The sequence below is a fragment of the Monodelphis domestica genome, chromosome 8 (genome assembly GCF_027887165.1).
Source record: "Monodelphis domestica isolate mMonDom1 chromosome 8, mMonDom1.pri, whole genome shotgun sequence".
Lineage (NCBI taxonomy): Eukaryota > Metazoa > Chordata > Mammalia > Didelphimorphia > Didelphidae > Monodelphis > Monodelphis domestica.
In genome coordinates, this window is record NC_077234.1 from 14933032 (window position 1) to 14957664 (window position 24633).

Here is a 24633-nt window from a genome sequence, read left to right on the forward strand (position 1 = left end):
AAGCATGTGAGTCACTAAAGAATTCATCAGTGTTATCTAAATCCATAAGAAGGTGGTAGGGCACAGTTTTTCATTTGTCTTCCAAGTGACCAGTTCATCAGTTCTAAAACACCCCTCTCTACTTCCCCTCTAAAAAAAAGTTACTTGGGAAGACAAATTAGAAAACTCAAGATTGTTTGAGGGACGAGGAACTGAATCAGATCAAAGGAAATCAGATTGTCCTATGGGATATTTTAATCTGTGTTATGCATGAATGCCTCGAGAACTTTATCTACTCCACTGTAATATTTGCTTTTCTAGAGAGCAAGATATTCATGCCTGACACCTCTCTCTCTCTCTCTCTCTCTCACACACACACACACACACACACACACATTAGTGGGATAAACCTTAACATATGCTACTTATTCTTATTCTTGGGATTTTCCTGTTTACAGATTCTCTGAAGACCACTACCTTTTTTGTTTCACTGCTTCAGACATGATGCAATTAATTTGATCCCAGTGCTTTTAGCATTAGGCATAAAATAAAAAAAGCTCTGGCCTTCCTAGGTCATTTGACCTAAGCTCAATAACTGTCTAGACATTATTTGGCTCCTATACCTCTCCCTCTTTCCAGTCTTCTAGTTCTAGATCTTGCTTCTTGAAAATTGAGGCTATTCAAGATAAATGCTCACCTTCTCCCCTTTTCTTTATCTAATGAACTCCTGCAATACATCATCCCCACCCCTTCTCTTCTTTGCCCCATTCTCTAACACTCTAAGAATGTTATGATTCTTCTCTTTGTTAAAGGCAACTCCTCTATACAGGTCCTTGATCTCATTCTCTCCTACCTCCTTCTCCAAATTACAATTGAAGATTGGAACCACAATCATTCTCCCTCCCTCTCTCTCTCTCTCTCTCTCTCTCTCTCTCTCTCTCTCTCTCTCACACACACACACACACATCTTGAACTTTCTACCCCTCTACCTTAAATATGCTAATCTTCCCCACTCCTAAAAAAAAAGTCACAAGACCCTACAATCCAATCAAGTTATCATCCTACACATCTCTTCAACTTTCCCCTACCAAATTCTTAAGAAGTTGTCTATACTTTTATAGGAAATTATTACTTTTATGATTCTTCCCTTTAATGCCCCTCTCAATCAAGGAAGGACTGAAGCAATCTGATTCTAAGTTACAAATAGTTTCTTCTCTAGGCTATGAAACTGGATTGGGATCTCCCATCTTTTGTCTGGGTCTTGGAAGGATAACAGGATTAGAGGCAGGACCACTTGGCTCACTTGAAAGATTAAATGAAGTCAATAAGCTCTAGCTACCATATGGTAGGTGACCATATTAATACAAATACATGGCAAAGAGGAAAATGGCGACTTGGAATCCTTCAAATCTGTCTCTTCCTGTGATGAAGTAATGAGGGAAGGGTTGAGGTCTCTAATTCTACCTTCTCAATGACCGTTTACCAATCAGAGATGTCCTGAGGAGGAATAGAGTGATGAAATCATAAGAGGTATGTATTGGTCTAAATTAGAGGAAATGGAACTATCTTGCCCAACTGTTCTTGAACCCCACTCTTTTCCCCTGCTCATGCTCCTTAGCCTCTATTTGGGAGTCTACTGGCTAGTTTTTCTTGAGTGGTTGATTAATAAATTAGCTTGAATTTAATATATTGCCTTTTAAGAATTTCAGTCATTATACTTTCTGCCTTCATTTTTTTCTCCTGTTCCTCATTCTCCAACCCTCTGGCATCTGGATTCTAACTTTACAACTTGACAGAAGCTGTTCCTTCCAAAATTGCCAGTGATTTCTTAATTTCCAAATCTGATTGTTGTTGTTGTTGTTTTTCCCTTTATTCTCACCCTTCTCAACCAATCTGATGCATTTGACTGAACTGACCACCTTCTCCTCCTGAATATTCTGTCTTTGGGATTTCATGATATTGTTCTCTGATTCTCCTCCCACTTGTCTGACCACCTCTTCTCAATCTTTGCTGGTACATTATCCAAATAAGACCCCTTTAATTTTGATTTTTTCACAAGGCTCTCTCCTAGGCCCTTTCCTCTTCTTTCTCTACTTTTTTTCTCATGTGTCTTCATCAGCTCCATTGGATTTAATTATCGTCTAGATGGCACTAACTTGAAAATCTACATACCTAGCCCTAGTCTCTCTCTCCTAAGCATTGATCCTACATCAACAGTTGCCTCCTGGAGATAATAAAATTGTCAAACTTAGCATGTCCAAAATATAGCTCATTATCTTTCTGCCTGACCCATTCCTCTTCCAAACTTTCTTAATTCTGTCAATAGTTCCCACCACTCTTCTGGGTTCCTGACCTTGATGCTACCTAAAAATGCTCACTTTTTATTACCTCAAATATCCATAAATCTTGCAATTTCTATTTGCACAACCAATCCCCAATTTCTGTTGTCACAAACACCACCTTAATTCCAGTTGTCATCACATTTTGTCTACACTATTTCAGTGGTTCCTAATTGGTATTTTGACCTTAAATTTCTCCCTAATCCAGTCCATCCTATGTCCTAGCTGCCAAAATGATTTATTTAATCACACTATGTCATATCCCTATTCAATGTACTTCCACTGAAGATATTCCCAATGGTATCCAAAACCAAATATAAATTCTTTAACTTTTAAAGACTTTCAGTCTTCCCCTAAGCTATCTTTCATCCTCATTGTACATTGTACATTACTCCCAGTTAGGATGGCCTTTTCTTTGTTTTCTTACTAATAACTTACCCATAACTTTGTGCCTTTATAATAGATATTTCCCATGACTAGAATATTATCCCTCCTTATCTCCACTTCAAAGAAATCCTCTCTTCCTTTATGACTAGATCAAACATAATGTTTTTTCTACTCTTAAATATTTTTTTCTCAATTACATGTAAAAACAAATTTTTGGCATTTGTTTTGTAACATTTTGTGGTCCATATTCTCTCCCTCCCTCTCCTCTGTCCTCTCTGAAACAGTACGCTATTTGATGTAGGCTATAAATGTGCTATCATACAAGACTTATTTCCATATTCATCATATTGTAGAAGAAAATGCATTAAAAAAAAACAGAAAGAAAATAGAATGAAGAATGGTCTGCTTTGATCTGCATTCAGACACCATCAGTTCTTTCTCTGGAGGTAGATTGCATTTTTCATCATGAGTCCTTTGGGACAGTCTTGGATCATTGTATTGCTGAGAATAGCTAAGTCATTGAGAGTTAATCATTCTACAAAAGGCGAGCACTATCTTCTGCATGAAGCCTGTCCTGATACTCTTGACTAGTAGAGCCTCCCTTCCAAATCTCCTTTCTATTTAACAACTACATCTGTGCTTGTAGTCAGTCTTTGTCCACTTATTTATGTCCTAGTTTTCTCCTCAGTAAAAAGATAATCTGCTTGCAAGTAGGCATTGTTTATTTTATTGGCACTTATTAAATATGTGTAGATTGATTGAATAAATCACTTTGCCAATCTGAATTGAGTTTCCTGATCTGAGATATCGGGATAAAGTCCTGCCTCTCATGAGACTCTTATGAGGGTCAAATAAGATAATAGATAGGATGCTGTTTTATAAAACTGCAAGGGAGAGTAGAAATGCAGACGAAAAAAATATGATTAATCACTTGTTTATGTGAGTATATGATTGGGGGGTTGGGTTTAAATGATGACTCTATTACAAAAATGAATAAGATGGAAATAGGTATCAAGTGATAACACATGTATAACCCAGTGCAATTGCTTATCAGCTTCAGGAGCAGGGAGGGAAGAGGGGAGGGAGAGAACATGAATCATGTAACCATGGAAAAATATTTTTAAACATTTTAATTAAAATTAAATAAATAAAATAAATCTGTAAGTGGTATGTAAGTGTAAGATGTTAAGGCTTGCGATGTCACATATATTATTGTTGCTAAAAGCAACAACAAGAAGAAAACACTAAAAATTGGGGTAGCTAGATAGCACAATGGATAGAGTGTCAGGTCTGGAAGTGGGAAAACCTACAGTCAAATCTGGCTTCAGACACTTGCTATCTGTATGACTCTGGGCAAGTCATTTAATCCCAATTGCCTGACCCTTATCACTCTTCTGCTTTAGAATTGATATAAGGCAGAAGATAAGGATTTTTAAAAAAAGAAAGAAAAGAAAAGAAGAGAAAACATGCAATACATACATTTTCTTCTCTATCAACTATTTATGAGAATGATCTATGCAAATCAAGGATATTCTGGATGAAAACATGGAAAGAGATTAAAGAGGCTTCTTCAGTGGATTTTATGCAGTGTACTACATCTTCACAGTCACCTAGTTGCCTAAGAGATAGAATACAGAAGATCCTACTTTATTTATTTGGTGATTGTCATTATGATAGAACAAAACACAATTTTAAAGGTTCTCTTCAAAGAAGGTGTCTCCTATGCATATCTTTCTTTTTTTTAACCCTTACTTTAAGTCCTAGTAATAAATCTAAGACAAAAGGGCAAGGGCCAGGCCAATTGGGTTGAGTGACTTGCCCAAGGTCATACAACTAGGAAGTTTTAAGTCTAGATTTGAACCCAGAGCTTCCTGTCTGTAGGCATGGCACTCCATCTACTGAGCTGACCCATCCCATTATATATTTAAATTACATTAGATTCTTAGATAGAGGCACAGACCACAGAAAGAACTTTGCTCATTGATCCTTTGATCAGTTACTTCATGTGAGATCTGCAAAGGAGAGGGCATAGTTTCCTCCAAAGTGTTCCCTGCTATGATGGTGAGAAAACAAAAGCTGCTCTGCCATCCATGAAGTACTTCAAGAACTAAAAGGAGATGTTCATCATTGTGTGTATATATATGTTGGTGTGTATATACTGTTGTTGTTCAACCATGTACAACTCTGTATGACCCCATGGATAGAGTGATTTGACATTTCCTTCTCCAATGTGATTCCATTTTACTAATGAAGAACTGAAGGAAATAGGAGCTAAATGACTTGCCCAAGCTCACACAGCTAGTAAATATCTAAGGACAGAGTTTAATCCAGATCTTCCATACACCCATCCTGATAGTCTATTCATTGTACCACCTAGCCACCCCTGTGTAATTGTGTGTATGTATATTTCAGATAAAAGACCCAGAAAGCCAATCCATTAATAAATCAAAAATGTTATAATAAAACAGGTTGAAAACCAATATAGGACTTTTGAACTGCAACAAAAGTCACTGAAAAGATCAAGGATGCATTAAAATATAAGCTCCTTGAGGGCAGGACAAGTTTGTGCTTTTTTGGCATCCCCAATGCCTAGTCCAATGCCTCACATATACTAAGAAATTCATAAATGTTTGTTGATTGATTAAAAATGAGTCATAATTTATGCTTATTGATTTGATTTTTAGAGGCCCCCCACCCCTAAATTCATTAACTGAAGCACTTTGCCATATGAGCCATAACAATCTCAAATCATCTGAGAGACAACTAATTGTTTCCTGATTCTCAGACATAGACTTTGTCTCAGAATTGCATTTGTGCATGCACTGACTAGAGAAATATTGTAACTATTATGCTGTCATCTGTAGCCCATGAGGGTGGATTAGTTTATCTTGATTCTACTTCATTTTTTACTCTTACAGGGTGTATCAGAACAAAGAAATAAAAGATGGAACCATTTATAATCCATTTAATGTTGCGAATTTTGTGGGATTCTCATCTTGTTGAATAAATGAATAGTTAATCCAGAAACTAGATGGAAACATCATAAATCTCCTGTTATCAACAATTCAATAAACTCCAACTCTCTCTGGCATTTGGAGAAGGGAACCAGTCAGCATGTCTTGACTGAGAAGAAGGCAGTTAGACCAGAGAAGCTGAAAAGACAAAGCAAGACAGAGCAATTTTTTTAAATTTTTTTAAAATTTTATTTAATTGATTAAGAAAATATTTCCCTGGTTACATGATTCATGTTCTTTCCCTCCCCTTCACCTCTCTCCTGTAGCCAACAGGCAATCCCACTGGGTTTTTACATGTGTCACTGATCAAGACCTATTTCCATTTTGTTGATAATTGCACTAGGGTGATCATTTAGAGACTACATCCCCAATCGTATCCCCATTGACCCATGCGATCAATCACATGTTGTTGTTGTTTTTTCTGAGTTTCTACTCCCACAGTTCTTCCTCTGAATGTGGAAAGCATCTTTCTTATAAGTCCCTCAAAAATGTCTTGGATCATTGCATTGCTGCTAGTAGAGAAGTCCATTACATTCGATTAATGCACAGCAATTTGGGACCAATCAGGTCAGTGCTAATGAACTCAGAAAAATGGGGGAAATGATGCAACAGTAGAGAGAGAGTTATGAAAAAGCAGGGGAGAAGAACTGAGGAAAACAGTGTTTACAGGTATCAAAATCCTCTAAGTTAAAAAACAAAACAAAACAAAACTCTGTATAGTTGTTATTTTGCAAGCCTGTGAAGGATTGATACTAGTTCACAATTTTACATGGCTCTAAGGTTTACAGAGGACTCCCTAGATGATATCTAAATGGTTCTCAGAATAACCCTGTAAAATGGGTCCTATTCTTTCCTGCTTTCCAAATGCACAGACAGACTCAGAAAGGTCAAATGATTTGTCCCGGTTCATAGAACTAGTAAGAGTCTTGGATATGTTACAATTAAATTTCGGTTTTGACTCAATATGAGAGTTAAAAAATATTTTGGTTGCCATTTATCAAATATTAGCCCCTACGTCAAAATGACTGTTAGCAGCTTGTATTTACAACAAGGTAGAGATAGTGAAAGTGGGAAATACAGGAAGGAGACAAAGGCTGGTCTAGCCTATCAGTCCTAAGTGCTGCTCAGGTGAAGGCCGACTCAGCCCCCAGCAGGGGCTTCCCCATGCCCCAGTCTCCATGTGGATTTCCCAGTAGTCCTCAGACAGAAGTCCTAGTAGTGTCTTCAGGCAGAGTTCCACCAACGCAGAATGACTCCAAGGAAAAGCATGTCTCTTCAGCTCCACACACCCACATGGAATCCAAGGGAAGAGTCTCTCCAAGGAACCAGCCTCTCCAAAACCAAGGAAGCAAAAAAAAAAAAATCCCAGACCATGTTGGTCTCTTCTTTTATACCCCCTTGTTCCACACCATTTCCTGCCTCTCCCTCTCTTCACAGGAACCAATTGCTGATTTTTAATTTGCCTAGCACTGACTTGTGGCCTTTGAGAGTGTGAACTAGTAAGTGACTTGTGAACTCTCTTACCTAATGATAAGCCAGCTACTAAGTAGGGGTACTTTAAATTCTTGAATTGATTAACTAAAAATAGACAAAAGAAGAGTTAATTCTATCTTCATAGATGAGATTTGAACTCAGTTCAACCTGGTTCTGAAGTACAGCACCCCATCAATTATACAGGGCTTCTCTAAGAGAAAGTCATACTGTAGAGCACCAAAAAGAAAAGTAAGATGGCAGCTACTAGACAGCAGATCTAAGAAGAGTGAAGATCCATCTATGATGGGTGTGGTAAGGATTGGATTAGAATCAGAACTATAAAGAGTTCCATTTCTGTCTCTAGTGAGACCCTACATGAGACATTTTGTCTTACTTCCCTGGACTTCAACCTTCAATATTCCATATAAATCCTTTTTTTTAAACCCTAACTTCTATCTTAGAATCAATACTGTGATTAGTTATAAGACAGAAAAGTGGTAAGGGCTAGGTCATGGTGGCTAAGTGACTTGCCCAGAGTCACTTAAGCTGGGAAGTGCCTGAAATCAAATTTGAACCCAGGACCTCTAATCTCTAGGCCTGGCTCTCAATCCACTGAGACACCCAGATGCCTTCCCCACAAACCTTTTACTCCATTAGATTTAAGAGAAAAGGCAAAAAAGCTCTTAGAATTTGATGATAAATTCATGTAACACTTAATTTACAATACATATATTATAATATATACAGATATATGTAATAGATGATATTTGAGGGTATATATTTGATGGATACTAGATAACTAATGGATCAGATAGTTATCTTCTTTTTGCCTAACCTCCTCCCATTTTCCTCCTTCTTCATAAGCCTTTCAGCCTCCCCTCCCCCTTCTTCAGTCTCCCTCAAGCCACTCAGTGTGAGCTATGGGGTTTCAATGAAATAGTTCTTAATCTTCTTTGTCAAACAAGGGGTTTATTTGGGGAAGACAGGACAAGGATGAAGGATGAAGGCAAGAGGGTTGGGATATCCCTATTCTCTACAGTGAGTGTTAGGTTGGAGGATATTGAGAGAAATGGCAATTCAGTGAAACAGAACCAGTCAGAGAGAGCTATATGGACTATTGTCCTTCTTCTTCTGCCTTCAAATCAGCCAGGCCACCTCCAGCTTGATTATCTTAAGTCCCAGAGATAAAACCAGCTTCTACCTTCAAATTAGCCAAAAGCCAAAGACCTCAAATCCAGTCAAACAGTTGACTCTTGCCTCCAACTGTTTCCCAGTCACATTCCAAATGGAATCTTCATTTGACTGACAGATGATGAATCCCCAGCTTCGTGTCTTTTGCATGAATGCCTCTCTTCCACTTATAGTATATGTATATACGCATATACACAATTTATAACATATACACACAAATCTATGTGTATCCACCAAAAATTTTCCCAAGAATGACAAGGCCATTGGATGGCAGGATCTCACCACCAGACTGATCACTCAGTGTGGTAGGCATTTTCTATATTTGGAGGCTGTCAAGAAAATAAAAGTCATCTTTGGGATGATGTTTGTTGTTCAGTCATTTCCAACTATTTGTAACCACATGAACCATAGCCCACCAATACTGTCCATGGAGTTTCTTGGCAAACATGCTATAGTGGTGTGCTATTTCCTTCTCCTGTGGATTAAGGCAAATGGAAGGTAAATGACTTGCCTGAAGCAACATAGCTAGTAAGTGTCTGAGGCTGAATTTGAACTCAAGTCTTCCTAACTCCAGGCACAGCACTCTATCCCCTGAGCCATCTAGCTGCCTCTGTAGCTAGCAGCCTCCATATCTATCAGTCTCTCCATCAAGCTGCCTCCAAGAATTGTGTTATATTCAATATACTCACACAAATATCTTTCCTTACCCTTTGGATCATCTACAATTTTGATTCTCCAAATATTGTGATATTAGAGCCTGGAAATCATGACATAAAACCCTATCTGAGATATTCCCCAGCAATTCTCTTAAACTCTTAGTTTACCTCAAGTTCCTAATCTGTAAAATGGGTATCATTATAGCACCTACTTCATGGGGCTATTGGAAGACACAGATGTGATATAATATATGTAAAGCAGTTTGCAAATTTTAAAGTGTGCACAATCTAAATGATTCTTGTTCCTATTTTTATTATTTACAACTAATCATAGATCCTTTTTTAAGAGGGATATTTGTGTTTTGAAAAGATGGGTTTTTAGGGGAAGCTGGGTGGCTTAGTGGATTGATAGCCAGGCACTGAGATGGGAGGTCCTGGGTTCAAATCTGGCTCAGACCCCTCATAGCTGTGTGTCTCTGGGCAAGTCATGTAGTCCCCATTGCCCAGCCCTTACCACTCTTCTGTCTTGGAACTAATATACAGCATTGATTTTAAGATGGAAGGAGAGGGTTTAAAAAAAGATGTTTTTGTTTTGTTTTGTTTTTTCATTCTAAGAGGCAATAATAGAAAGGAAACTGCCATTCAAAATAATCATAGAATTCATAATGTAGTTCAGAATCAGTATATCAAAGCCCACAAAATACTTGTACAGATCCAATTACAAAATGTTCCTTAAAGAAATAAAGGAGTTAAATACCTTGAGGACTATTTTGTGCTTATGACTGGGCCATCTCACTGTAAGAAAAATGACACAACTATCCAAGTGAGTTATATATATATATATAATCCTGTCCCAGTCAAAATACTAGATACTTTATAGCACTAGTTACAATAAAGAAATTCATTTGAAAGAATATAAAGTTGAAATGAGCAAGGGAAATGATGAAAAAAAGAGATAGAAATGTAGAAATGGAGGGGAATACACTTTGAATTCTATTATAAAACAGGTCACTGAAACCATTTGGTTCTGATTTTAAAGACAGAAATGTAAATTAATGAAAGAGGCTAGATGAAGGAGAAACAATAATTTTATTCAATAACCTAGAGTGGGATAAACCATAAAATTTGAATTATTTAGTAAGGAATTCCTTATTTGTCAAGAAATGCTAAAAAAAACTGGAAAGGAATTTGGCACAAATTAGATTTAGGCCAGCATTATATACCATATTCCATAATAAATATGAAATGGCTATATAATTTAATATAAATAATCATGACATAAAATTTTATAAAGAGGAGACCATAAAACTTTCATAGTTGTATTCAAAAGATGAATTTCTGACCAAACAAGTGATAAATACTATTACAATAATAATATTGATTACATGAAATTGACAGATTTTTGCTGAACAAAAATTAACCCACTAATATTAATAGAGAAGCAGTCAAGTTAGGACCAGAGGATCTTTCTATCAAATACCTCTGATGATCCTTTAATATACAAAGTTTGGGGATAGTCAATAGAAATACGTAAGAACAAAAGCCCCCATGAATGATCAAAGTATATGAACACAAAATTATTCAAAGATTAGTTACAAATTCTGAACAACAATGTGAAGGAATGCTGCAGGATTTTAATGAGACATTCAAATTAAAACAATTTCACATGCAACAAATTGGTCAATGCATTAAAAGAAAAGACTAGTCAATAATGGAAGTATTATTGAAAGAGAGGCACACTGATTCATTATTGGTGCAGCTGCGAATAAATACAACCATTCTGGAAATTGATGGGCAGATTATCTTTTCTATTATTTCTACTCTCTCACTTATCTTAAACATCTTTCTATTTACTGACTGCTCCCTTAAGGTCTATCTCCCCCCAAATACTCACTTGAATCCCCCTAGCTACTACCCCATATTTTTTCTAATTGGGGGGGGATGGGGAGCTTTTGTGTTTATCTTTCCTAGATGTTAAATTATGGGTATTATAAGTCTATATCTCAGCAGTGTAATACTACAGGAAAAGGGCCAAGGTCTGAATCCCAACATTGTCAGTGACTACCTGAGAAATCTTGGGTAAATAAGTCACTTAACTCATCCTGGCCTATTTCCTCCTCTGCAAAGGGAGGGGGTTGGACTAGATGAAAATAAAATTCCTTCTTCCCCTAAATCCATAATGTTATGATCCTACAAAGGCCAGTTTATTTCTAATTCATAAATCTATAAATTTATATTCTATGGATCCTTATGTAATCACCATGCCTTTTTAGCTCTATATTTATGAAAAAAAGTTTCCAGTTTCTCAATGAAGAAACTATTATCATCTTGGCAGACTTTTAGAGTTCCTGTAAAATAGCCCACTTGGGCACATGCAGTGATAAGATAATTGGTGATTTTGATATGCCTTAATCTAATTAGAAAATCAATTTTCCTAGGAGGTCAACTGACATCCTCAATCATCAGAAATCTCAGGGCTGGCCTCGGCATTCAACTGTCTTGAAACAAGAAAGAAACTGAATCCATTTGTCTTAGCTAATTAAATTCTACCTGTGGCAATAGCTGCTGTGATTGCCTGTCGAATAATTAAACATGTTGATTTCGTTGTGCACATAATAAGAGAATTTCTTGCTGTTCTGCTCCAGAAGCTAGGGGTTCCCTCAGGGGGTTCCTCGTTGGGATACAGTAGTAGCACAGTGGGATTTGAGAGTTTCAGTTGAAGATCTTTCACATGGAATGAAAAGGTCTTTCATTATTCCAGCTGCATTCCAAAGAGGTCTTGAGATCCCAGGTCATACAACAGCATCTTTTGTTTCCAATTCAATCCCAGAAACATTTACCAAGTGCATAATACTGCAGTGATGATGTCCCAATGACAAATTGGAACTAGAATTAAGCAGCAAGAGAAGAGTAGTCTAGATCTTCTTCAGAAAAGTGCAATTTTCCCATAGAAAAACAAAGGTGAAAAATGATAGCATTCCTTCCCTTAAGGGGTTTACAATCTACTGGGAGAGAGAAACCTATGACATATAAACAAATAAGTTTATAAAATGTATAAAATCCCCTCTAGGATTATCTCAATTTATACTTGGGGTTGGGGGAATCCTAGAATGATCGATTACTAGATTTCTCAGCACTCTAGGAGAAATCAGAAGGACTGAGTTTCTAATACTCACAAACCCCAACTGGCATGCTTCTGATTAACAATCAATCATTAGACTTTTTTTTTTTTAGAAACCCTTACCTTCCGTCTTGGAGTCAATACTGTGTATTGGCTCCAAGGCAGAAGAGTGGTAAGGGCTAGGCAATGGGGGTCAAGTGACTTGCCCAGGGTCACACAGCTGGGAAGTGTCCAATCATTAGACTTTAATAGTTTTTGGCAAAAGTGTTTGCTAAGGTGACATAGTAAGGGCAGTTATTGTAAACAATCTTTTTGACATCCCTTAGGCACATTGATCTACAAATCCATGGGAAAAGCAGTTCAAAAACAGAATAAAATAGTAAACTATATGTTTAGGATAGACACATGACGAAGAGGTAACTCACAACTCCTGTTACTTTGTGGCCTAAAAGGCCTCTTTGAGTCAATAGTTGACATTCTTATCTGGTGTAATGGGTGATGCTTCTTGAAACTGCCTCCCTTATTGTGTGATTATCTTTCTGAATCCAATTGTCCTTGCTAGGTCACTCTGTTCCCAGCTAAATGTGTTGTTTCTGCCTGGTCTGTGGTCTCTGATGCCAGTTTAATTTACCATCTGTTAGTGGTCCATTCTCTCCCATGACATGGTCAATGAAAACAAGATAGGGAAGAGAGAAAAATATGGTGCTCTCTCCCCTGACCCTAAGCAAAATTCAGACTCCTTGAGAAGAGTAACATATTTCTTTATTTTATATTCTCAGCATTTAATATATAATTTTGATTATAATAGATAAATTCTTGATTTTTAAATTAAATTACAGCATATGAGTTCAATGACTATTTCTGGGGTCTGGTCAGTGTCCTGCCTGCAACCTTAGAAATGATGAAATGTGTCAGGGATTGGAGTGGGAGATTGGACGCTTTAATCCAGACTCGGTTTGATAGCAAAACTCTTTGAAAAGTCACATTTCCTCTGGTAGGAATAAACCTTGAATTTCAGTGGGGAAATCCAATTCAATCTAACAAGCATTTATTTGGAATCTGACAGAGACCGACCTACTGTCCAAAATTGCACAAAAGGAAGCTGAGGCCAACAGACAAAGAGACTTGCCCACTTATCCAGCAAATTTGGACAGATCCAGGCATGAGCTCCAACTCTTCTGACTCCTAATCCACTTCTTATGCTACTAAGCTAGGCACTTGCCTCTCAAGAGAAATGAGCCACTGAGTATTGATGATTTCATTGGTCTCCATTGGCAGGTTATAAGAATGAATAATTGATGCTGGGAAGGATTAAATAGATAGTACCTCAAGTGTGTGTGTGTGTGTGTGTGTGTGTGTGTGTGTGTGTGTGTGTGTGTGTGTGTGTGTATTCATTAAGATTCAGAAATTTGGTCCAGGTCATAAACTCATTCCCCAAAGTACGCTACGGAGAAAATCTTCCATAGTGACTTTTCATGATGACCAGTGCTGGTTTTGTTTGCAGGGTTGATGCTAAGTTAAGGACTCAAATCTGATGAGGAAGCCCTAGGCAACCTGGCTCCCAGAGGCAATGTTTTGTTTTGATACCTTCCCTGACAACCTACAAAGGATTATCATCAAAATGATGAGAGAATCAGAAAGCTCTGGCTTTTCATTTGGAATTTTCCATATAGGAACAAAATGGTTAAAATGGTTCCCTGTTATATTTCCCTCCTCTATAACTCATGTACATTTTCCTGTCAAACAACACATTCTACCTACAAATTAGCATCTGTCTTGTTCTCGCTGAATCGATGTAATCAGTATAATAACTAGAGAAATGCCTCATAATTTTTCCTCCCTCTGTGTGTGCCTCCTAAAGCAACTGGAAAAATGTGTTAGTGATGCCCAATTGTAGTTAGAAAGATGCAGCTGAGATGCCTTTAACTTCCACAGCCTTCCAGTCTATATCCACAGGGGGGAAAGAAGGCCACATCTGCTTTTGTAAGCTTGTTTGCATGTTTGTGAAATGATTATACTCATGGGAGAAACACCAATCCAAGAATCCACATGGTTTTTAGAAAAACAACAACAATAATTATAATCATCCTGCCCCCGAAAGAAACGTGCGTTCATTTCTCATGTCTATATCATGTTCTTTGGAAAGAGTAAGCCACATGATGGCCCTAATTTGATACTATTTCCCCCCCCCCTTTTTTTATTGGTTTTTACTTAATATGTCTAAAAACGAACAGATCCTCAATCATCCATCATTTGTACTATGAAATTCCTATGACATTTTTGAAACTATATATGTATTCAAATAATTCCCATGCTAAGTATTTGTAATTCTTACTTAATTGTCACGTATAATTTTTAAAAAAGATATTATGACTTAATATTTCTACCTTCTTTATGGCTCTATGCTGATAGAGGAAATTAATTTGATTATGACTATATAAAGATAGCAGCTAATGCAATGGTCTTCATAAATGCAAATAATAATAATAATAATACTCTGTAAAGAAAGAGACCTCTTTTGAAGAGCAGTAATACAAAGTAATAAGTAAAACTCCTGAGAAGCAAGTTGATAGATTGCTTAGAGTATAGGCAAGAAAGACAAGATAACAACTATTTTTGCTAATGGGGAGCTTGGAAATATGATCAAATGAAGGACTCTAGATCATGAAGGCGATTCCTATAATGTCTTTGTATTTGAATAAAATTTTCAAACTGAGGCATGTATCTTGATGATTACATGTATTTTGATCCCAAACAAAAAGCATTTATTAAGTATTTATAAAGACAAGATTATCTCTGATCTCAAGGTGTTCACATTCTATGGAGAACAACGACATGCGCAAAAATGAGTAAATTCAATACATTTCTCTGTGTATATAGTACTTTTAGGAGTAATGCTAATAATGAGGGTGATCGTGTGGTAAATGGTATTTGAACTGAGTCTTTAAGGAAGTCGTGGATTGTGATATATGGGTCAGCAAGCTGGCCTACTATAAAGAGTGCTAGGCCTGGAGTTAGAAAGATCTGAATTCAAATCTAGCTGCAGACACTTACTAACTAGTTGGGTAACTTGGGCATAATCAATTATATGCCTCAGTTTCCTCATCTAAATAATTGAGAATAAAAAAGACACCTATATCCCATGGTTGTTTTAAGGATCAAATAATATATATTTTAAGCATTTAGCACAATGCCTGGCTTATAATAAGCACTATATAAAGATTAGTGGTTGATGTTGTTGCTATTTATTATTATGATTATTCTATGGAAAGAAGGAAGAAACCCATTTTAGATTTGGGGGCCAGTAAGTCATCCTGTAGGAAGGCATGGGGGCTAGAGATAGAATAAACCAAGAGAGCAGGTAGGATAATCTGAATGGTTATAGAGGAAGCTCCCTGAAGGTGATTAATCATTAATATCTCTCTACTCTACATTGCTGCTCTACCTGATTTCAATTCCAGGAAACAAAATACCCTTCCAGGGAGAAGCTGATCACTCATCCCCCATTCTAGATTCTTTTTGAATGTTATCTTTCCCAAGTAAATTATAAGGTCCTTGAAGGCAGGGACTATCTTTTGCTTATGTATTTCTCCAGTGTTGAGCATAGTACTTGGCACATTTTTTTAGTTATTGAGTAGTGATTTCATTTGGGGTTTCCTTGGAAAAGTGGCATGCTTTGCCATTGCCTTCTCTAGATCATTTTATAGATGAGAAAATTTAGGCAAACTGGATTAAGTGACTTAGTCAGTCACCGAGCTAATAAGTGTCTTCCTGACTCGAGCCTTGGCACTCTATCAATTGTACCACCTAGCTGTCCTAGTGCACAGTAGACACTTAATGTTTTTTGAACTGTATCGTTTAGGACTATAAATTGAACCATCCTGCAGAGGCAATGGAGATGACCATTGATAACCTTGAAAAAAATTATAGTTTATTTTTGGAGAACACCAAGAGATGCCACATAACCTTTTTTCAATGCAAACTTTATTTCAGGAAACAATATAAAAAGAAAATTTCTATCTATTCTTCTTTCAGGAAGGAATATGAAGGGCATTTTTTTTAAAGTGAGGAATCTTAGGGCAAACTTTTATATAATGAGGTATGGAAATAGAGGATCTAACCACAAAAAAAGTCTCACTGATTGATTGCCTATTATTGTTTTCTATTATTTTATAGCATCCATCCTCCAAACACTACAAAATCTCTATATTTCTGTGTGAAATTAACTTAGTTAATTCCATCTTACAAAATAGACATTGCTTTCATTTATTAAAATCATTTCTTTTATTGATGAATTTGGCCATGGAAAACCATTGGCTCAGTGGATTGAGAACCAGGCTTAGAGACGGGAGGTCCTAGGTTCAAATCTGGCCTCAGACACTTCCTAGCTGTGTGACCCTGGACAAGTCACTTAATTGCCTTTGCACCAATTTGCACAGTATTGATTCTAAGACAGAAGGTAAGGGTTTAAAAAAAAAGAATTCTTCTACTCATCTCAACATTGGTGTTGTATATAAGTTCTTCTTTTGTAAATATCTATGAATTTGTAAATTTTGTAAATTATTTATAAAAGTTCTTCTATAGTTCCAACTACTATAAAAATTTTGAACAAAACAGGACCAAGCACAGAATGCAAAGTCATGCCACTGGTTTATCCTTCTAAGTTAGTACAATGCCTGGCATGGATGCTTAGTTAGTGAGTAGGTTAAAATGAACCCATTAATCAACTCTCTTGATGTACAATTACTCAATGAGCTTGAAAAATATGCAATTGACCTATTACCCAACACCCAACTCTCTTTTTGTCTTTGGTAACATGGAGAGGTGCTTTGTCACATGTCTGACCTGCAGAAAAGCCATGATCACATATTGAAATTTTATTATATTAAATTGTAATTGTTTTCAATGATAACATTTTCCTAAGAATGAAGAGCAATCATCAATAAATCATTTACAAAAGTTATTATATTAATTTGGTTATATTATATTGTATTATATTAATCATATTAATAAAATAATATGAAAATAATATTCAGAAAAATGTGGCTTTGAATATGATCAAAGTTTTTCTTATGTCAACATGATGCTCTTGGGAAAATCCCAGGGTAGATATACCACTGCATAAACATTGTCCTCGGAACAATAGGAAGGGTCCTCCTGTGAAACTTACAGATCTTTGGGGACCCTCAACCAATCAATCCACCGTAACCCTGACAACTGTGCTAAATAATATTTAAAGTCTAAGTAAATCCTCCCAGTCTCCAGTTACCTGCATACTCAAATGATCTGCATCACTTTAGGAAAAAAATCGATCAATGTTGCTTTGCTATTGATGTTTCTCATTTCCAAGTTTCTCAGAAAGCTTCAACAAGGCTGCACGGTCCCGTGTGAATAAGGACTTTGCGGGACTTGCGGTGGATGGATGAGGTGAAGAGTGTGTCATGAATACCAGCAGGGTTGAGTGATACAGCATCTCCAAAGTCCTCGTCTGTTTATTTTTAGAAAATGTGTGTGCCTGCCAGGAGAGCTCTGTGTTCTGCCACTTGTTTTGTCGTGACTGAGTCTGGGTGGGTGCCGTACAGCTTGGGCCCCAGAACAGCAGATGATGCCACAATGGTCACCGTGGAAACCAGACAACAGATGGGAAAAGTGCCCATATTCAATCCAAATTGAAGACTTTTGTTGTTTTCCTCCTCAGAAAACATGATATCTCAAAGTTACTTTGGGAAAACCAATTGAAAAAGCCAGCATTTTTTTTTAAATCACTGTTTAGTCTACAGTTTGTTCCCTTTGAATGGAACATTCAGCATTCAAAGTCTTGAGCAACTAATAGAATAGCAGACTGAGAGGCCCTGGGGAAATTGTGGAGAAGTGTCTATACTGAGACATCTCAAGAAAATCACGATAGCCATTATGCTAAGATTGGGAGAGAGGGGTTGGCATCACGCGGCACAACAAGAAAATATTTGGGGAAGACACCAATTGAACCAAGTTTTTAGAACAGTATTGAAGTCAGCAAGAATTCCTGCCTCTAACCCAAACTAGCCATGAACATCTGCATTTAGATTCTCATCACTTCATGCCTATCCCGTTACAATAGCCTGCTAATTGATCTACCTGGCTCACCTCCCTTCAGATTCCAATCCCTCCTCCAATTAGCAATCAAAGTGATTTTCCTGAAGCACAGATTAGTCAATGGCCCACCCTCTTGCCCTCAACTCAATAAACTCCAGTGCCTCAAAAATTCAATATCAAAGCCTCTGCTTGACGACCAGGAGAGCATCGTCTACAGTAACAGCAGTATTGTACAGTGATCAACTGTGAATAACTTCACTATTCTTAAGATTACAATAATCCAAGAAAATCCCAAAGAACTCAAGATGAAAATGGCGTCCAGCTTTGGAGAAAGAACTGATGAAAATCCTTTATCACTTAAACCAGGACCTTTTTTTTGTCTCAAAAATCCCTTTCAAAGCCTGGTAAAGTACAGGGATCCCTTCTCAAAAATAGTGTTTTAAAACACATAAAATAAAATACATGAGTTTACAAAGGGAATCAATTATATTGAAATAAAGGTGCATTTTTGCCCATCTATATTCATGAGCCCTATGCAATCTGTCCATGACGCCCAGATTAAGAAGTCCTGACTTGCCATCAATTCCCAACTTTTGAACTATGATCTTATGCGGGTTGCAGAGTTATTTATTGCAAGAGGTCCACGAATCCAGATTCATGGCCTTGTCATTTTGATCCTAATTTGGTTCCAACATGTAGCATGAATAATGTGTTTCATGTAGACAATTTTATAAAAACAGCTCCAGTCGTCTCATTAAATGACTCAGTATAATAAATTAAGCAAGCATACCTTTATAGGCTAAAAAAATGCACCTCAAAATCTATACATTGCTCTTATTCGAATACACGTCAAAGCTCTTGTGATTCTTTTTAGAGGAGGTGGAAGGTGGGAATCTGGGATTTCATCAATGGAGAGAACTCTCATAACACAAAATCTCCATTGATACAATTCAATAAACCATTTGAAACCTAGAATCTTAGAGAGGGTTCTCGAAAGTTAAGCCACTTGCCCATGTTCAGACAAACAATATATATCAAAGACAGGCCTTGAATCCAGATCTTCAGAGCTCTAAGGTCATCTCTCTCTTCACTATACCATCCCTTTGCTGTTGTGACTCAAAAAATTCACCTTCATTTCAACATGTCAACCAGCATGGGCATTGTGGGTAGGTAACTGGCCTCAGAGCCAAGGAGGCTGAGACTTCTAAGCCCCATATATTGGCTGTGATCCCCAACAAGTTTTCTAACCTCTGAGACAAAATTGCCAGGAAGGGGCTGATGGGAATTCACACACGGGTCTCCCTTAACTAAAGATTCAGAGGTTCAGCGTCCAAGGTACGAATTCATTCCAATGTTTTACCCTCTGAAAGAAGTGGGTTGAATCACTTCTAAAGATGCTCAGTTCTAATACCTTGAGCCACCTGTCAGCCATGTTGGGGCCCGTGACATTGTAATGTAGAAGAGGAGTCATCTGACTCAAAATATTGAAAACACTGACAAAGTGAGAAACTTCACACTCATCCTATACAATAGTGAGTTTAAACATAAAAGAAAATTGAAGACCATCCACTGTTCTGAACCTATAGAAAATTCCTTTGGATGACTCCAAAGTAAAGAAATTCATGTCTAAAGGCTACTGACTCCTCTCTGTAAGGGGCAGATGAAAACAATGGGTTCAGATGGTCACAAAGGCCGCTGAAGCAGGTGCTGCAGAGCACTTAAAGCTTGGTCAGACCTAGAAGATAACAAGGTCATGCACTGTATCCCAGACCATCACCAGTCATCCTGAACTTCTTGTCTTGCCACTGGACTTCAATGACTCTAGAAGAGAGAGGCTAATGACTGTGTAACTCTGCCTCATGTAAATCCAATTTATGGGGGGCTTCTGGGTAGCTCAGTGGATTGAGAGCCAGGCCTAGAGATGGGAGGTCCTAGGTTCAAATCTGGTCTCAGACACTTCTCATCTTTGTGACTCTGGGCAAGTCACTTGACCCCCATTGCCTAGCCCTGACTACTCTTCTGCCTTGGAACCAATACACAGTATTGATTCCAAGATGGAAGGTAAGGGTATTAAAAAAAAAAACAAAAATAAATCCAATTCATGCATAAGTAAAGATAGCATACTGATGGAATGAATCCTTTTTGAAAATGAAGAACAGATTAACAACTGACAAAACAAAAAATGGCAGATGCATAATAATATAATCTAGAATGGAAGTGGGGAGTCATTTAGTCTACCCCACAAATGAACAAGAATCCAGGCTACAACATACCAACTATGTGGCCATCTAGCTTCAGAGTGCAGAATAAACCACTTCTCCCCAAGAAGGTCCATTCAACTTTGAGATAACTCTGAGTCAAGGGTTCCCAAACTTTTCAGGCACAATAACCTTTTGGCTTTCAATAAACATTCCCTGACCCGTTATTATATATGAAAGAAAATAAATTGCAGTATCTACTATTTACATGCAAAAAGAAAATCAAAGAGATTCATTTTCATTAATAAAACTTTTGAAAATGCAAAAAAAAATTTAGTACCATTAAATTATTTTCTCTCCAATCCATAAGATGTATTAACAAATACTTTTGAAATACTCAATGAGTATGATAATGTTATTTACCAAATATTCCCATACATTTTTGACTAGCTTCTAACCTTCTGGGGTTGAGAATATTTGTTTGAACTGTTAGAAATGGTTTTTTCTTGACATCAAGCCTCAGTTTGCCTCTCAGAGAGTCTACTCATGGCTCCACATTCTTTCCTCTATCGTGCAGAACACGTCTAATCTCTATTCAATGTAATGAATTTAAGATATTCCAAAGGAGAGCCACCAAAACAAAGACAACACAGAGACTCATCCTGGAAGCTCTCTTCACAGATGACTGTGCTCTCATGACCCACCAGGAAAATCATCTCCAAACCGTTGTGGACAGGTTCTCCACCGCAACAAAACTGTTTGGCCTGACTACCAGCCTCAGCAAAACAGAGGTGCTGTTCCAACCCGCACCAGGGAGGCCAACGAACCACCCATGCATTACGATCGACAGCACGCAGCTTTCTAACGTCAACACTTTCAAGTACCTGGGCAGCACCATCGCCAACGACGGGTCCCTAGACCACGAGATTAATGCCAGCATCCAAAAGGCCAGCCAGGCACTCGGGCGGCTGCGCTGCAAAGTCCTCCAACACAGCGGTGTAAGCACTGCGACGAAGCTCAAAGTGTATAACCCAGTGGTCCTCAGCTCGCTCCTGTAGGGTTGTGAGGCATGGACACTGTACCGGAAGCACATGAAACAGCTGGAGCAATTCCACCAACGCTCCCTCCGGTCAATCATGAGGATCCGATGGCAGGACCGAATCTCCCACCAGGAAGCCCTTGACAGAGCCAACTCCACCAGCATCGAAGTCCTGGTCCTCCAAACCCAGCTACAATGGTCTGGACACGTCATCCGCATGGACCCACCGCGAATACCAAGACAGGTATTCTATGGGGAACTGTCAGCTGGACTCAGGAAACAAGGCTGACCAAAGAAAAGATTCAAGGATCAGCTAAAGTCCAACTTGAAGTGGGCTGGCATGACACCAAAGCAACTAGAACTCGCTGCCTCTGACAGAAGCAGCTGGCGAACCCACATTCACCATGCCGCCGCCATCTTTGAAGATGAGCGACGTCGACGTCTTGCTGCTGTGTGTGAACGCCGACACCAGGCCACACCCGCATCTCCCGTAACAACTGGCGTCCCATGCCCCATGTGCCACAGACTGTGCGCCTCAGTCTTTGGACTCCAAAGCCACATGAGGGAACACCGTAGATGAAACTGCACAAAGACAATCGTCATTCTCGATCACCGAGAGACTACTATACATACATACATACATTGTTGTTCAGTCATTTCAGCTATTTACAGCTCTTTGTAAACCTGTTTGGGGTTTTCTTAGCAAAGATGGTTTTCCATTTCCTTCTCCAGCTCATTTTACAGATGGGAAACCTCAGATAAATAGAGTTAAGTGACTTGCCCAAGGTCATGCCGCTAGGAAGTGACTGAGGCAAGATTTGAACTCAGGTGTTCCTGACTCCAGGTGTGATGTTCTATTCACAGTACAATCTATCTGATCACAGCAAATGCAGCATACATGTTTATTGACTGACTGTGCCAGGCATTATCCTGAGAGATAGAAATAACAAAGAAAAGCAAACATAGTCTCTGCCCTCAAGGAATCTACTTATAAGTACAAGAACTTGCCTCAACACTTCCGCTAATTCTAAGTATGCAAATAGAGAATTAAATGGATATTGAAAATGAGATCTATAATTTTTCTCCTAAATACCGGGTATTTGGCATCTGTTTGTTTTAGGGTTAGATAGAAACAGTGTAGAGTTATATATTTGCTTACTTGAATTATAGCTGGTCAATTCAGTCAAAGGCTTCCAATGGCATGCTATAGACACTGGGTTGTTTTATTTGTCCTTCTTATTGATTTTTGTAGGGTCTTTGAAGTGCCTTCCATATACATCTTGGGATTCTGACAGCTTCTCAATGACTATTTTATCAATGACAAAATATCTGCAGAGGTCTCATTGAAGTGAGATGTTATTTAGGCATTCAATTTTTCATTTCCTATCAGTTCTATTTGCAGTAACACACATTTGTTCATTATTCTCTGGCTTGTGATTCTGTCACAGTGCTTTCGCCAAGCAACAGTAGAATGATTTAGGCTAAATCAGGGGAAGAGAATTCAACTTTTTTATAGTTAATTGTTTTCTTTCCTAAATGTGAAAAAACAAGTCATGTGAGATTATACTTTCTCAAGTGTGTCTCTGCTTCGGCTTCTATTGCATTGCATTTTCGTGGTTCTCTTCCTATCCCTCTGATTCCCCATTTCCTGACTCTTTTGCTATCTCATTCTCTTACTTTTCCTTAAATATGCTTTCATGGCATGGTTCTGCCCTAGAGAGAGTGAGATTGAGATGACTATGGACACTAAGCAGTTGTTTCCTAAGCCATTTTCCACAGTGTATCTGTGATATCATGTCCCCAATAAGCTAATAAAATTGTTTTTTGAAGCAGCTCTTCAGAAAAAGGAATGGTTCGCCACAGAGTATATCAAACTGATGTATGGCCAAAATGGCTTAATGAAGAGATGAAAGACTCAGGAAGCAGAGGACCTACACTCGAATGCCACCTCTGATTTTCCTACCTATTTGAATTTGGGCATCTCCCCCCTTCTCAGTCTCAGTATCTTTATCTGTAAAATGAGGGGAATGGACTCAATGGCCTCTGAGGACTATCCCACTTCTCTACTGAAAATTCTATGAGTAGAGGTCTAAAGCCATCTGGATCTGAATAAAAAAGGTAGGCATAGTGCACAAAGTCAAACCTTCCAAACTAACATCAGAAAACTTGTCTCGTAGAGCTAGAGAACGCTGAGGAACCTTTGAGGACATGCGGTCCAACTGCTTTATTTTACAGATGACATGAATACTCAGAGCTCCCACACAGTGTCATCATCCCACTCTGTGAGCTAGTCACAAGTAAGTGCAAGCCAAGTCATAAGACTTGTGATGCAATCTGGCTATGATGCTCTCTGTCTGTTCCCCTCACAGCAATGACTCAGCCTCAACCATCCTTCAGACTCAAAAGTGGTGGCATGTGCTGATTCTGTCTAAACAAACAAAGAATAGAGAGAGCAACTGAGGACAGCATTGGAGGGTAGGGCTTGTCAGAAGACAATACAAGAGGTAGAGCATCCATAACTAATACAAAAAGGGCCTGGAAACCCAGGAAGGACCAGTTCTCTCCCCCTTCCAGAGTCTGCTCTGGACAAGGACTTAGACCAGACTGAGGGACATCAACACCACACGTAGACATGCAAGGCAGCTGAAGATGTTCAGCATCCTAGACTAAGGTATCTAAAAGAGAATGGGAGCCAGAGGTAGGAAATGAAAAGTAAATGGAGAGGTTGAAAGGCCAAAAATTCAAGAAAGAAAGCATAAGTGAAAAATCTGCCTTATAAGTAGTTATACTAATAGAGAGGATCACAAGGAGAAAAAGAAGTAATAAATCAGAAGACTCCAAAATATATGATTATAATACTAGGAAAGAAAATGATAAAACAAAATACTCAATAAAAAAGAAAATCAATCCAGCACACCCTAGGGAATCATGAAATGACAGCAAGAAATTCCAAAACTACTCAGGAGAGAAATGAAACTCTTAGAAGAAAACGAAATAGTTGAATACATAGTAGAGAAACTCCCAAACAGAAGGTCTGAGAAAGAAAGAGAATAAAGATCTGGGACTCAGAAACACTGAAGGAGAAGAAAATTTAACCAAAAAAAAAAGGAAAAGATTGATTTTTAAAAATTATACAAACCAAACTAAATGATCTTAAAAAC

The 24633-nt window shown here is 38.0% G+C and overlaps 1 long non-coding RNA gene across 3 annotated transcripts; it reads right to left on the reverse strand.

Moving 5' to 3' along the window:
- Nucleotides 1-5655: 5655 nt before the first annotated feature.
- Nucleotides 5656-23761, reverse strand: LOC103101937 (uncharacterized). Of its 3 annotated transcripts, none has more exons than XR_472101.3 (4): nucleotides 23629-23761; nucleotides 22632-23004; nucleotides 17430-17853; nucleotides 5656-5857 (listed from the first exon to the last, which is right to left on the reverse strand). It is a non-coding gene; the product is annotated as an uncharacterized LOC103101937 (long non-coding RNA). The 3 variants fall into 3 exon arrangements; XR_001624492.2 differs by having other exon boundaries at nucleotides 22632-22953; nucleotides 23616-23761; XR_001624491.2 differs by having other exon boundaries at nucleotides 22632-22953; nucleotides 23629-23760.
- Between the last annotated feature and the right edge of the window lie 872 nt (nucleotides 23762-24633).